This window comes from Pseudorasbora parva, chromosome 1 (assembly GCF_024679245.1).
Source record: "Pseudorasbora parva isolate DD20220531a chromosome 1, ASM2467924v1, whole genome shotgun sequence".
Taxonomy (NCBI): Eukaryota; Metazoa; Chordata; class Actinopteri; order Cypriniformes; family Gobionidae; genus Pseudorasbora; species Pseudorasbora parva.
In genome coordinates this window covers 25,470,217-25,486,790 of record NC_090172.1, presented here as the reverse complement: position 1 = coordinate 25,486,790, position 16,574 = coordinate 25,470,217, and the positions used below count along the sequence as shown (strand labels likewise).

The window sequence follows — 16,574 nt, the reverse complement described above, 5'->3', positions numbered from 1 at the left end:
CGATAAGGCATTTACGGCAGAATTTTACGTCAAGATGCACCTCACGCCACGGCATGCCCATGCACGCTGCAATAGATATACAAACATGGAGGAAGACGGTAGTAGACGCGGTTCAGATCAAGGTAATTCTCAGAGTAATTATGCCAGAGTGGTGGCATAAGTGCTCAAAACAAACTTCAGACACAGACGCTGCAACGGGCTTTTACGCGTGGCACACCATATAGCCATATTGAAATATTTTAATGGCAGGTGTAGTGATGGCAAAAACTAAACATTTTCTTGACCGACCACCGAGCCTCATTAGCCGGTTGAAACCGGTTAACCGATTAGTTTAAAATATGCTGCGCTATTTGAAATAACAGCCGCGAGCCGCGAGCCGCGAGCCGCGAGCCGCGCTCCCTCTCGCTCTCTCTCTCTCTCTCACTTTTTTTTTTAACAGACAACTTTGATTGGTTAACGTTGATACGGTCAAACATCGGTCAAACGGTCATCGGTTAACAACCCTAGGCAGGTTTTACTTTACCAACTGTCTTGCTTGAAAAAAAGGTTCTAAATAAAATAAAAATGTGGTCCATACTACCTTTTATTTGTTTTGTATATAATTTCAAACTGCATTTCCACATTGCAATTTTGTATAGACTATTCATAAACTGAATTAACAGAAACATTGCTATATCGTTATGTATATCGTTATCGGGATATCAAATGAGCTATATCGGGATATGAAATTTTGGCCATATCCCCCAGCCCTATCGTCAACACGCTTCAGAAGATGCCAAAACTCATAGTTTCATTGTTAGGACTGAAAACCTAAAACTGGAAGCCTAAAAGACCAGGAATCCTCCAAATGCCACATCCAGGCAAAAAAAGAGTGCACAGAGCCCTACTCATTTAATAAAATGTATATCAGTTCATAGTTTGTGTGTGTATAAAAGAGAAATAGAAAATGTCAGTATTTCATTGAGACATGAGATTAAATACACTGCGTATGTATTGTAGAGCTTGTAGTTTTAATTTTCTCATGCAGTTTTACATTGTCGGTTAAAAACAAGAAATTGGCTGGTAAAAACATTGAGTGGCTGATAGATTTTGAAATCCACTAGCCACGGTGGCCGGTGGACAAAAAAGTTAATTTCCATCCCTGACGTAAATGTATAACATCTTGATCGGGCTGCCTCTGACATGATACCCACGATAGCCAATGAGAGCGAGCAAGCTTCACTAAAAGGACATTACGTGGTTCTATAGGTGAAACTGGGCAGCCACAAACATGCCGTGAAAGTGGAGTATTGAGAAAGAAGATTACTTGTGTTTTTTTTCTTTCTCATTTGTCTCCTTAAGTCATGTTTGATCTTGTGAGTCTCTGTGAAGTCTCTTCTCACTGTGAAAATGTTACAATCGACGTGTGGTCTCATGGCCCGGATAAATCTTCTAATGTGTGCATTTTGGAGGATCATAATGCTAAAAATCGGTCAACTGCACTTATGTCTGTGGTCTCCCATAGTTTGAAAATCATCTAGTGTGTCCTAGGCCTAAATATCTGGACCTGTCTGCTCTGAGTTCTTCAATGTGTGAAGTCTGTTTTGACTGGAAATTATATTGGTGACAACCTACAGCCAATTAGGGAGCAAAATAAACGGCAAGGAAAAGTTCAAGTGGAGGAGTAAAAGACCTGCAACAAATCATTTTTCGACTGCAAATTAGTGCACAGACAACTCAGATCAAATATTATTGCAGGCTAACATTTTAACAGGAAGAAATACATTCTGTTAGAAAAAATCCTGTTCGTCGTTTCCTGTTGCTTCTCACCTGTGTTTGAAACGTTTGAAACAGAGTTGTCCACGATTATTTATATTGAAATGTTGTGTAATGTGTGACACCCTGTTGTTGATCCGTCATGTAATGTGCACACAACAGCAACTAAAGTTAGTGCAAGAAGAACGGTGATCCAATGACTTTGAAAATAGTGTACCAAGTTTTATTGATAACAGATTTTTGGATGAACTGTCCCTTTAAGCAAATTCTTTGTGTACATTCTTTTCTCTGTAATCACTTTGGTTTACTGTCAGGCACGGGCCTACATGCTTGCGCTTGTTAAAAAGACTAGTACTGCAACATTTTTGCTGGTGAAACAGGAACATTTTACCACATAAATAAATCCTGTTTACAGCTATGTTTAGGAAAAGTTGACAGCTGAAAGATTAGCCGCTTTCCTATTTTGTGAAGCAGTTTGGGTGTTCCAGCGCATTCAGATTAATATTCTCTGCTCACAATGATGAGCAATTGATTGAACCTGTTTGTACAGGCATGTAGTTAAAATGTTCAAATTTTTTTTTTTGTTCTTGGTTTTGAGCTTTTAAGAAACATACCTTTTGTTGTCTCTGTTGGTTTTGTATGCAGCACCCATTTTAAATGGTACAATCAAGTGGTAACAAAACACCACTCATATTGTTTGTCATACAAAAGTAGACTCTATAAAAAACAAACGTTGAAAGACATTTATTATTATGATATTACTGTGAAGTGCGTAGGCCCAACAATATGAAAAAAACATTCCTGTAGAAACTGATAATTTTGTGAATGCATAAATCAGAGCAAGTGATTTATGGTTTTGCTGATTTGTTGTGATTCTTTGAAGACATCAATACTTTATTTATTTTTTATTTTCGACATTTTAGTTTTTATGACATTTGAGTTGTGTTTGAGTGTTGTTTTTTAAATGTCTCTTGAGTTTTGATGGATTAATCAGACTTTTATTCTCTGCACAGAATACAAACCATGTTTACCCTCACTGTGAATGAAACTATATGTAATGTAGCCTGATTCTGATGTTCTTTTACCTTGGATAGTTTTTATTTGTGGTTTTTAGGGATGAGAGCATGTCATGCAACTTGTTGGCATTTTCTCCTTCCTTTAAAAAACAAGTTTAGAAGCCTTTTCTTGCAAAAACAGTGTCCAATTATATGGTTAGATTTAATCACTTGAATATAAAACTGTCCCTGCTGTCTGGGACACTAACAGGGCAGATTCAGGGTGAAAACAAGTGAATTGCTGCATTGGCAGGATATGCTACTGTGTAATTTAAGAAATATATGTGCCCATGTCTGAACTGGTAAAACACTGATGCATGTCAGTACAGGTTTAGAGGTTGTGAAAGCATTGTTTTTTTGCCAAAGATATGATAGTCAGTTACCCAGACACAGAGTTTTAGCTCTGAAAAACCTGATTTGCTTAAACCCATTGGAACAAAAGCAGTCTTTTATGTTTAGTGAACAATTACCTTATATCCTGGCTGGTATAATTACTTAAATCTTCCGGTACAGATTGGCTGTATTTTGTAAAATATATTTAGTAACCTAATCCAGTGGATTACTGTTTTGCAGTAATGGTTTCTAATTTCCATTGTATTACTTTTGGATTACTTTTTTATTTTGAGGCTAAAGAAGGACAAAAACATCAACAATGTAAAAACGATCTTTACAAAGGTTTCAATAACAAATGAATGTGGCGCATAATATCACTGGTTTGTCTTAGAAAAAAACGGTGTTCCAATATATCCAGTTCCTATGTATGATCTTTTGTTTTCACCATAAAGCTTTTCAGCAGATGGAAGCATGAAGTGCTCCAAAATCTCCTGATAGCTAGCTGCATTGACCCTGCCCTTGCTAAAACACAGTGGACCAACACCAGCAGCTGACATGACACCCCAGACCATCACTGACTGTGGGTACTTCACACTGGATTTCAGGCCTTTTGGCATTTCCTTCTCCCCATTCTTCCTCCAGACTCTGGCACCTTGATTTCCGAATGACATGCAAAATTTGCTTTCATCTGAAAAAAGTACTTTGGACCACTGAGGAAGCACGTGCTGCTTCTCTGTAGCCCAAAAGTGGCTTGACCAGGGGAATGCGGCACCTGTAGCCCGTTTCCTGCACACGCCTGTGCTCGGTGGCTCTGGATGTTTCTACTCCAGACTCAGTCCACTGCTTCCGCAGGTCCCCAAGTTCTGGAATCGGCCCTTCTCCACAATCTTCGTCAGGGTCCGGTCACCTCTTTTTGTTGTGCTGCGTTTTTTGCCACACTTTTTCCTTCCCACAGACTTCCCACTGAGGTGCCTTGATACAGCACTCTGGGAACAGCCTATTCGTTCAGAAATTTCTTTCTGTGTCTTACCCTCTCGCTTGAGGGTGTCAATGATGGCCTTCTGGACAGCAGTCAGGTTGGCAGTCTTAGTCTTCCATGATTGCGGTTTTGAGTAATGAATCAGGCTGGGAGTTTTTAAAAGCCCCAGGAATCTTTTGCAGGTGTTTAGAGTGAATTAGTGGATTCAGATGATTAGGTTAATAGCTTGTTTAGAGAACCTTTTCATGATATGCTAATTTTGGATTTTCATGAGCTGTATGCCAAAATCATCAGTATTAAAACAATAAAAGACCTGAAATATTTCAGTTGGTGTGCAATGAATCTAAAATATATGAATTTTTAATTTTTATCATTACATTATGGAAAATAATGAACTTTATCACAATATGCAATTTTTTTGAGAAGGACCTGTATTATTAATTTGTTGGAGACATAGCCAAGAAACAAATTTAATTTACATTTATTTATTACATTTACAATTTACATTTTAAACATTTCATTATTTTATCATTACACTTGATTACCAACTAATAACTATAAAGTTAAACACGTGCAATTACAATAAATAAATACATTAAATTGTAGTTTAATTCCCTTCCAGTGCCATAACATGCATCTCGAGGACTTAACGACGCAATGCGCATGCGCGGTCAGAACTGCTGTGGTAAAACTGTGGTTGGGGTAAAACTGTGGCTCTGTAGCTGTGCAGTCTGACCCTTCTCGGATATTCAGCCACAGTCTGCAGAACGGAATCAGGTGGTCTTTTGACAGCTCTGGGGCTTTTGTGAAAACTACAGACTATATTTTATTTGTAGGGTTACAGGTTTATGAGGGTTATAGGTTTATGACTGAAAATTGTATTGCACTAGAGTCCTGCAATGGCAGGTACCCACATAAAAGTGGCTAAAACAAATATTAACGGGTTTGGGCAGGTGCCGATTAAATTTTGATCTCATCACAGGAGTGATGGGTCTGATCTGGGGCTGAACTTTGTCCAACAATGGACCCGTGCAGGACTCTGTTGCACTATGTCTACTATTTAAACAGCAGTGTGGTAAAAATGGAACACTATGACCGCTCTCTTACATGTACGCTTTTGGTTCAGTGGGTTGGGTGGAACTGACAGAAAGGTTCTTTCTGTTCTTTTTCCCTCAGTTTAGCCTAAAACATTGTGTTTGTGGTCATCGAGTTTCAAATGTTGTCTACAAATAGGGCTGTGCGATATTGAAGAAAAATGTGAAATGCATTACCTTGTTAAATAATATGATATTCGATATGCAATATGATTTTGCTATTAGTGTATAAAATCTATTTAAATTATATATTTTTTAAATATTAAAAAACTGACATTGATACCATTTATGTGCTTCACATTATCTCTGGGAAAGAAAGCATCATTACAATTTCTGAAAGTGACCAGCAGTGTTTTAGCATAAATTTGTCACAAATCTGATAATATAATTTATACATAAATGTTTTGGTGTGTGTGTGTGTGTGTGTGTGTGTCAGACAAAAGATTTTCTTTACAAAAGATTAAGGAGTTGTTTTTCACAAGTTATTGTCCCCTTATTCTTTGCACCCTTTTTGCACTCTTTATTCATAGCAGAGGTGGGAGTGGCCTTGAATGGCAACATGCCCAGTGTTTATATGTGAATAAAAGCCTAAATTAAATCTGTTCATCATATAAAGCCATCGTGTCTCTTCAGAAAATGTTGGACTTAACCATTCAGTTTATATGGATTAGTTTTAAAGTCTCTTTATAAAACTTTTGATGTGTCAAAGTTCTGTGTTCTGAAGATGAACAAAAGTCTTATCAGTTTGGTTATAACTGGTTATCAGTTATCATTAATTGGTGAGTAATCAATGACATTTTACAATGTTTTGGGTGTAAACCGCTGTTGTACAGGGCTGTTTGCAGGGCTAAAAAAAAAAAGGAATACATTTTGGCTGATTTTATTTTAAAAGATTAATAAAATGGTTGAAGTTTTTTACATTCCATAAAGTTGATTTACCACCTGTTTTGTTGAAAATTCTGTATTAAATCATACAGAAACAATAACCCTTGGAAAATTAAAACAGACAACACAGAAATCCTCAAAGGGTTAATTTACCCATAAATTAAACTTCTGTTACTTACCCTCATGTCGTTCGACACCCGTAAGACCTTTGTTCATCTTCGGAACATAAATTAAGATATTTTTGTTGAAATCCGATGGCTCAGAAATGCCTCCATTGGCCACAATGTCGTTTCCTCTCTCAGGACCCATAAAGGCACTAAAGACGTCGTTACAAAGTCCATCTCATGACAGTGGTTCTACAATAATTTTATGAAGCGATGAGAGATTAGTTTTTGTGCAAAAAAAACAACAACTAAATAACGACTTCTATAGTGATGGACTGATTTCAAAACAGCTTTCTGAAGCCTCAAAACATTATGAATCAGCGTATCGATTCATGTTTCAGATTGCAGAATTCACGTGACTTTGGCGATCTGAACCACTGATTCGATATACTAATTCATAAGGCTCCGATGCTTGTTTTGAAATCGGCCCATCACTATATAAGTCGTTATGTATTTATGTATTTATTTTTTGTGCACAAAAGCTTTTTAATTAGTCTTCCCATTAACGCCATCATTTTTTCATTAACTTGCGTTTACAAATAAGCTTAAAGGCAAAATACACAAAAAATGTGGAATAAACCTCTGTTTATTTATCTAACTGTAAGGTTGTAAGTTTCAAATATAAATTTTATATCACATATTATATATGTATATTGTATTGTTTTACATTTTGAAAACTTGACTGCCTTACAGTTGAATGCTGAAATTTGTAATGCCCTTTATGACCTTATACTTTAAATAATACAATATCTTTGTCTTTTAAAATCCAGGTCCACAGTGCAATACATCATCAAAGTTATATTTCAGTATTGACTAAAATAAATAATAATGTTTTGAGTCTTTTTGAATATGGGAACACTTTGTTTGCACATTTAACACACATTGTTCAAAAAAAAAAAAAAAAAAAGTATTTAGCGTATTTCTTGTGGTTGTTTAAAAAAAAAAAAAGAAGTGATGTGGCGAAAAGGAGAAGCAGAGAAAACTAAAGTGTACTGAAAGAGCTCTTTAAATGCTGTGGAACTAATATTCACTTTGCTGATAAAGTTACTCAATCTTTATAAGCATCTCCGCAGTGGCTGAAATAATTGTTTTAGATGCAGGTGAAATCATGAATTTAATATTAGTATGGAAGAAATGCTGCTTAGTGTTTCTGTGAAATGTACACAGGGGAGTTATGTAAATAATACTGCAATGCAAAATATCTTAATCATCCTGGAATAGGTTTTATTGTCATTATGTGCATACTTTTTTTTATTTGAAAGGTGTCATGAACTGGATTTTTTTATACTTGTGTCTGAGGTCAACTGATGACGTTTGTGTGGTTTAGTACGAGTGTGCAATGTCATGGAATGTATACGCCAAAACTCATTTTGGCGTGTCTATGGCACGCTGTTTTTCGCGTGCATATGATACGCATTTTATGGCGTATTATACATACGAATCCCCCACCCTAAACCTACCCAAGAGCATGTCATATATACGCCCCACTACCCTAAACCTACCCAAGCGCGTGTCATATATACGTCATAAAGTGCATATCATATGCACGCGAAAAACAGTGTATCATATGCACGCCAAAATGAGTTTTGGCGTATACATTCCACGACATTGCACACTCGTACTATTTATACGCATTTATGTGTGATCGGGTTGTTGGGTTTTTACATTCAAAAACATCATAACTAATAAGTAATAGGCTATTTTCTACAATTTAATGTGGGTGTTTTCAAATTCTGAATTTAGGACAACTTTTGACACCATTGCTCCAGCTTGAGTGCTTGTGGAGAAACAAATCTTCAGGTTCATTTAAAACAGTTTGAGTGAACATGTCTCAAAATACTATACTTCTATACAACAATATAATATTTCTTTATATTGTGACGGGGTGAAGAAGCACACGACACAGGATGGCAGGTGAATTCCCCGAAGGGTGGATTTTATTCGTGATAGGGATGATGAAAGTGAGGCGTGAAGAGTGCTCGGTGCTCGGCGTGTCTCTCTCTCTCCCTCTTCAGTGCTCGCGGTGATGTGGGTCCGTGCTCCTTCTTCCGTGGTAGGGGCTGGCCATCACACGCTGCTTTCTAGGGGGTAAACGGAGACAACAGTTAGTCGAGTCTTCTGGAGACATCTCTCACCTCTCTGGTCGTTTGTCGGCTTTATGAAGCCGCTCGCTGATCCTCTGCAGGTGTGACGGCTCAGCCCGTGATGAGTGTGCAGGTGTGACTGCCTTGTTTCCAGGGCGACGCTGATGAGCGCTCGGGACACTTGTCACAATATGTATTTGGCATATAATTATCAGATTAATTAATTAATAATTAATTTTCAGGAAAAACAACAACAGACAAAAAGCTCACACTACATTCACACGGCAGTGAAAGATTGCCAGTCTTGTTTGCCATGCTAAACATGGTTATTCTGTGCATAATTTAGTTTATGAAAAAAAAAATTACAGTCACTTCAAATCACCACCTGGAATTTACAGGAGTGAAAACCAAATCCTGAGAGGGAGTTAATTTGATATGTTCTATATGATCAGAATGCAGTGGACAGCTAGTCATTTATCATGCATTTATCTAACCAGTCAGTCTTAATACATTTACACTGTGTTTATATAAAACTATTTATAACGGCAGAAAATGGAAATATTGTGTGAGATGGACAAAAGTGGCAATGGATGGCATGGTTATCTGATTATACAGTAACTATCCAAACTACTTCTGTCTGCTGTAGCAAGTACAGAACAATGTAAGAGTGACTTCTGTGATCTGATGGTTAGTTACAAAAGCTGATTGTGTAGCCAATGAGATTTGAGGATGACTTGTTTCCATCAGCTAGTAATATATTCTGAAAAGTATAATATGCTGTTTGCTTATCAAGATGCTCATGTACCTTATTTAAATGTTCTTATTAATATTCTTATTCTCAGTATTTGATTTTGACTGATATGTCATAATTGTCTTTAGTTGTTATTGTTCATTGTTCAAAATGTTGAAAGAAGAATATGCATACATGCAAGGGCAGCAATGTGTGCAACTTTCTGTGTCTGATGTCACATTTCATGTCTGATTCAGCATTTACATGTTTTCAAAAGGCTGTGCATTTTTTTTTATCAGACAACACAAAAAACAACTGCACAGAGAAAGAAAGTCATGTCAGAAAGTCATGAGAGTTTCCCTCTGCTATTCTGTTATACAGATAATTAACCAAAAGCACAAGTCTTATTGGTTGGCCAGTTTTATTCACAGTGCGATGGATTAGAAGGCCACTCTGTAAAAGAATATGTATAGCATATGACTGTTTGTGTTAATCTAAACAGATGCATTAACTGATGTTTATTCACATTAGAATGTTTATTGCTTCGAATTTTCACACTAAACATTTGTCTTTATGTGAACTGGCCTTTATTGTTAATTCCTCTTGACAAATGGCCATGTATCAATTTTCTCTGATGAACACAACTTTATAAAGAATATGATCTTAAAATTGCAAATAAATAAATAAATAAATAGGATGAGAATATCATGGGAATGAGACCTTTATAGATATAGACATTTCTTGCAAAATTAATTTAACTTGTTGCTTCACTCCTAAATCTAGAACTTCTAAATCTATTTTATTTCGATGTTTCTCATAACACGCAGTATTTTATTATGTATGAATCATTGCAAACATTTTCTCAAGTCAATGCACAACTTTATTATTTTTGACGGCTCTCCAAAAAAAACAATAAATCATCTGCATCTTGTCAGAACGCACTGCAGAAGCACGGATCCTTAGAAAACGACTTTACATATCATCTGTTTCAGCTTGTAATATGGATAAATTGTGTGATCATCTTGCTTGCTTTTGAACCTGTGAATGGCTAAGCACCAGTGTATTTTGTTGCATTATGTCTTTAATTTATGTACTGGTCTGTGTTACTTTATACATGTGACCTCTGCAAATACTATGTAAAATAAATGCTGTTTTTTTAAGCTACAAAATGTTCAGTTTACCATAGTGTGTTAATGACCCCCTGTGGTGAAAATCAAGTTGTTAATGTTGTTTATGTCTAATACCTTCTTGTAACTAATCAGGTCAATGTTCGGGCAGGCTTTAGTATATCATCATTTTATTATCAATATTAGGATACAGATATTTAGAAGACAGCTGTCTGACTCTGAGATGGTGAGCAGGAACATGTTTTGTGTAATTTTGCAGCACATTATCAGCTGTTTGATAAAGTAGTCAAGCAAAAGGCTAATCATATCAATAACTGTTATGTTGAGAGTGATGCATAAAACGCATAACCATTCTGATGCATCAACTTGTAGATGAGCCTGTAGGAGTTGAGTTGAGGTGGGGCTCATTTGCTTATTCATGTATCCTCATATAATAAATAAGAAAGAGTGTACATTTAGTTTCAAGTTACATTCAAGCTATTTTAAGGCATGGATTTTTTTTTTCCACAGGAAAAAACATTTAAATATGTAATTTTGGTGACCAAAGATGAGTTTTAAGGTATGCAATTATTGACTACAGACAGGCTTTAAGATGATTCATACTTAATGTGAATGAGGTGTTGGTTTAAAATGTTAAACTCCAAAAACAACCAGAACATAACCAGTTAAAAATGTTCCAGTTTATGACCTAAGACCAGTAGTACAAAATGAAGACCAAGGTTTTAGCAATAAAAGCAATTTGCAATTAAAGAAAAATGTACTGAAGAATAGTTTGCCGTTTCATCAGCAAGAGCCAGCTTTACATCTCACAAGGAGTTTGTAGGCCGCGCTCCCTCTCGCCCCGTCACGGTGCCCTGCCTATCGTGCATACAATTGTCCCAACAGTTATACTGTTTTCAAGGTTTATCCACGTCATTAGATCTGGATAGATATGGAGCAGGCGCCAGCTTGTCCAGAACAACAAGTCCACCCATCTCTTAGGATGTTCATTCTCAATCTCATTCACTGATCTGCAACATTGAATATTGCGCACATACAACGATACACAGTTTCTCCAAGGTTGGAGCTGATTAGGCTCCAGTTCTAACTAGAATGTTCCCCAAAACATACTGATAACATGTGCTTTCTCTCAGTGAGAGGTACAGATAATAGTACAGGCAATATTCATCCTGATTCTTTAGTGTTTCAGTAAAAGGAAATATAAAATGAGTAAAATATATTGAATTAAACGAAAGACAAATACATATTTCATATCCGGAAGCCGGGCTAAGTGAGCAACACTGTTACTGCACTCCTGACATGTTAGGGGTGTGTGATACCTCAAAATCCAAACAACATGTTGCTGTCAAGTGTTTAGTGACACATCACACATCTTTAGGCCAGACCCTCAGTCACTCCTCAGAGACCAAATACAAACTTTAAAAAACATAAAGGAAGAACAAACAATCAGAGGAAAGAATCATTATAATAATATAGGAGGATAAATATGAATTAATTTTTTTTAATTAAATATAAATATATATTAAATAAATATGAATTTTTATATAAAATAATACACACACACGCACAGTATATTGAAGCGGCAGGGGGTTTCAGAATCCCCCTTTCAACTTCTACCGATAATACGATTTTTATTTGAGTGTTGTCAGTAAACAGTCACTGTTATGATTGGCTGACTTAATTATATAAAAAAAGTATCAACTTGTTTTACTTTGGTTTGACTATGTTATCAAACAGTAAATAATGTGTTGCTGATGTAAATGAATATTATACACAATTATTAGTGAATGAGACTGAGGGCCCTATCTTGCACCCAGCGCAATTGACTTTGTACACCGACGCATGTGTCATTCCTATTTTGCACCCGTGCAAAGTGCGCTTTTCCCTCCACAGAAGCACGTCGCTAAACTAGTGAATGAACTTGCGCTCCCTGGGCGGTTCAGCGCAAAAAAGGAGGCGTGTTCCGGCGCAAACCATCCCTGGTGCTATTTTGCTGTTCCATTAAACAATTGCGCCACTGACCAGAAAAAACCTAGTCTAAAGTCAGTGGCGCGTTGCACGTTTTTCATTATGCTATTTTAAGGGCGCATGCTTGACCATAATGTATAGCGTGCACAACGCGCATACACTTTGCTCATGAAATCTACACAGATGCAACCGTTATTTTTGCAAATCATAAATTGTTACACAAAAAAATATTAACACATTGTGGTTTGCCACGAAGATGTGAAAAAATAGGCATAAATCTAGCTTACAAATTATTCAGGCTAATTGTAGTAATTAAAGATCAGACCTCTTTGGCCAATAGTGGCAAGACATATATGTATACAAGGACATCTGACAAATTGGTTTGTCCATCAAGAACCAGGAAAAAAAAATCGACTGAAAAAACTGTTTAACCGACGCTATTTTGGGTGGGTTTCTCCCATCCCCATACAACACAACTTCGAACATCAGTCTCCTCGGCTGTGAACCGCTCCTGGCGTGCGCCTGGTTAATACGCCATAATAATAGCAATCCATAATGGAACTTGCGCAGCTGCTTTTAAAGGGAATGTTGGATGACGCTCTGATTGGTTTATTCACGTAAAGCCCAAACCACACCTATGAATAATGAAGCTACTTCAGACCAACCCATTTTAGATTTGCGCCGAGCGCAAGAGCCATTTATTCCGCCGGGAAAATAGCAACATCGCCGAGACCCGCCCACAAAGTTACTTGCACTTTGCGCTTTGACCCGTGCGGTTTAGACCGTTAAAATAGGGCCCCGAATGTCCTTATGGTATGTTGTACCTTTTAAAGAAAACATGATTGATGTCGTGACCCCTTTATTGCAAAAAAAGTTATTCAGAAACACGTATGGGTGTGCAATACCATGATTTTAATTGTGAGGAATTAAAATGTGTCCATGATCTACCTTTGAAGAGATATTGTATTATGCTACAGTGCATTGTCAGTTGCAGCTCTACCACCGCCGTCACAACATAACACAACATCAACGCAACGTATATTCACGTCAACAATGCAGCGGTAATGCAATTACGCGCCCATTGCAGTTCTTCGCAATAATCAACGTTAATTATTTGCATTCAATTTAAGCCTTGCCAGGTGACATTTTTTTCCGCATGCGGTTCTGACATTTCTGAGCACACACACCTGAAGGGGACACACTAAAATCCTGTCACACACAGGGTGTGAATACCAAACTAAGTTTTTTTTTTTTTACATCTTATTGGGCATTAAAGGCGGGGTAAGCACGCCCTACCCCCAAAAAGGGTCTCTGCCCCAGAGCCATATAGCTCCGCCCCACATATACGTAACCCAGTCAACGACTATGGCAGAATCTGTGTGTAACTAATCCAGGTCGAATATTCAATGAAAAAGTCATCCCTTCAATCACAAAAACACAAACCGTTCTCATGAACAAACAGTACACGAGCTGACAGTCCATCTAACGACATATTACAATTATGACAAGATTAGAGTTATAGCGACCACAAAAACACAAACAGATCTCATGAACAACTCGATAACGTTAGTATAAACTCGATAGTCCAGCTAATGACATATTACAATTATGAACAGATAGGTTACATAGATGAAAAGAGAAAACAAACATATATTAGGAGTATAGTATCTTACATGCCGGACATTTGCCATTTTGTGAGCTGACGCTTGAAACCTTGAAACACTCAGGGAATTTAGATGCTCCATACGGTGTGGAAATGAACGGGTCTTTATCATCGCTGAAGTGAGCCACAATATGACCGCAAATGGACGAATAAGCGAACATGACACCTGAGCATATTCAAGCAAAAGCCAGGATATATAAGTTCTTTCTTGGCTAATGTCCGTTCTGTGTTACTCGTGTGTTTTGAAGAAAGACGCGCACTGAACCTCTCTTCTCACCATAGACACCCCCCTTAACCTGCTGATTGGCTACAAGTTTGTTATTCCTCTCGGCCTGAGTAATTTTTCTAAAACGGGTTTGAAATGACACTTACCCCACCTTTAACTAGGCTTGGTACTATAGTTGGTGTTGCCGGTGTTGCCAGTTACATAACTTGCCCACCGTGCCACCCTGTCGTTTATATATATTTTTTATAGTAATAAAATAATTTAGTTCAGTTAGAGAACAGACAATACAAATAAAGACTGAATGGGTCTGCTTAATAAAGCATGATCCGAATGAGTGTCCAACAAACAGCGCCAACGCAGCAGGAGTCAGATTTCATTCATCACAAGAGCAAAGAGCTGACTGAGATGATTGCGGAAGATTTGGTTTCAAAGCGAAATGTAAAGGCACCTATTTAAGGGAGTTTGTCCTTGTACTGTGGTGGTGTTGTTTTTTTCATTAAGAATAATTGGCAAATGAACCAAAAATTGGAATGAGCCCCGAATTCAAAACTGAAACAAAAATGTGCATGGCCACAGAGAGCTCGCATTTACAGACAAACTGTCATTCATGTGTGTGCGCACTGGCACGTTTTCAGTTCATTGCTATGGAAGCTTAGTCTGACAAGCCAGACCCACATCAAGATGTTTGGTCTGGAAACTCCCCTTTGACAGGGCTCAATCCGAGGGGCGGGATAAACGGTTGTCTTTCAAACTCTCTCTGCCTGGCGTGCACGCAATTGGATAGCGCTACACACAACCAGAGCAACGAAGGTGAAGCGGAGCTCGTTGACAGATTAAACTTTTGCCGTATCCGGTCGGCAGAACACATCTTCCCCTTCTTAAGAATGACTTCAGTGCCGTTCTTTGTTCTTCTCTCAGAGAAAAGCTTAACTACAAGTCTTCCAGAGTCGCGGTCAAAGCCGATTCAAAAGACCGCCGTTTGCCAGCTTCTATGTTTAATAGTAGCACACAAGCGCAACTTGGCCGTCATTCTGTTAAGCCCCGCCCACCGACTCTATACACAATGTGATTGGCCCGACCAGAGTTTGGTTTTTGCATCTCAGAAGTGTATTGAGAGTTGCTAGACGATACCCGCGGCAGATTAGATTTGAGCTCCGCTCTGCTCCGTTATTAATGCCTGTGCGGCCGTGTGCATGTTACTTTTGGTTAGATAGAATTAGTGATTTAAAAGCCCAGTTGTTGAGAATGGTATTACCGCTGTTGTCACATGTTGATTAACTGGTGGGAAAATTTCCTCAACTACACATCCCTAGCGTGAACGGTCAAATACACACAAGGCTTACGTAAATGCAGTTGTTTATCTTAAAAGTTGTTAAGTAAATAGATGCAGTTTGGATGCATGTTGGTATATTAGATCTGTGCATTGGGTCTTAAAGTGACAGCAGCCTAATATACCTGCTGCTGTCTGTCATTAATGCTATTCAAACAACAAAATATAAATAGAAAATCACTTTGCTCTTGATTGAATATCTTCAGTAGCTTAAAAAAGAATAAGTGAATATTCCATTCATACAGTGATGTCTATATAGTGATTTATTTTTACTTTAATTTATTAAATGTCTTACTTAAATGCTACTGTTAAATATACCTACGGTACCTAAAAAATATTAAAGCATAACAAAAAATATTGTGGTGTTTCTCAATGGAAGTGCTTTGGAGGGGTGCTGCAAGCAATATTTTTGAAAGGGGGCGTTTGTTTAAAGGTCCCGTTCTTCGCATGTTTTCGAAGCTTTGATTATGTTTACAGTGTGCAATATAACATGAGTTCATGTTTCGTGTGTAAAAAAACTGTATTTTTCACACAATTTACTTATCTGTACAGCACTGTTTTCTCTGTTCTAAAAACGGCCTGATGATTTCCTTGTTCTATGAAGTCCCTCCTTCAGAAATTCTGATTGGGCCAGCGCTTCCCGTGTTGTGATTGGACAGCAGCTTAGCGCACTTTGCCCAGAAAGGTCCCGCCTCTTACCATAACGGGGAGATGCAATCGATGAATGCACGCTCTTCTCCACGTGGGAGAGCAACAAGACCACGCCCCCTATTTTGCATGTTCTTGTGGGTGGAGGGTTAGTCAACAAACGATTCTAGTGACGTCATAACATCCCTGCACTTCCTGCTGTAGTCCAAACCGGCCGTTCGCTGTAGGCTTTGAAAGGGAACTTCTGTTAAATATAATATCTCGTTTGGCATTGAACTTTGAGCTTTATAATTTTACAGGTATTATTTATGCTCTAACAGCAACATTACACACTAACTAAAGTTTGAAAGACGGAATCGCGAAGAACAGGACTTTTAATGTGAGTTTACATCAGAGATCTACAGGCAGAAACTTGTGACTACATGCAAAAGAAAATTGTCTGCAACATTTTAACACCATGCCTACACTGGTGCATCATTAGATACATCAACAATAATGTTCCAAATGCTTATCTCTTGTCAGTAGCACAAGCG

General features: G+C 37.7%; 1 protein-coding gene across 1 annotated transcript in view; it reads left to right on the top strand.

Moving 5' to 3' along the window:
* The window catches only part of arap2 (ArfGAP with RhoGAP domain, ankyrin repeat and PH domain 2), a 156,262-nt gene that overhangs the window by 8,637 nt on the left and 131,051 nt on the right, over window positions 1-16,574 (top strand). The window lies entirely within an intron of this gene.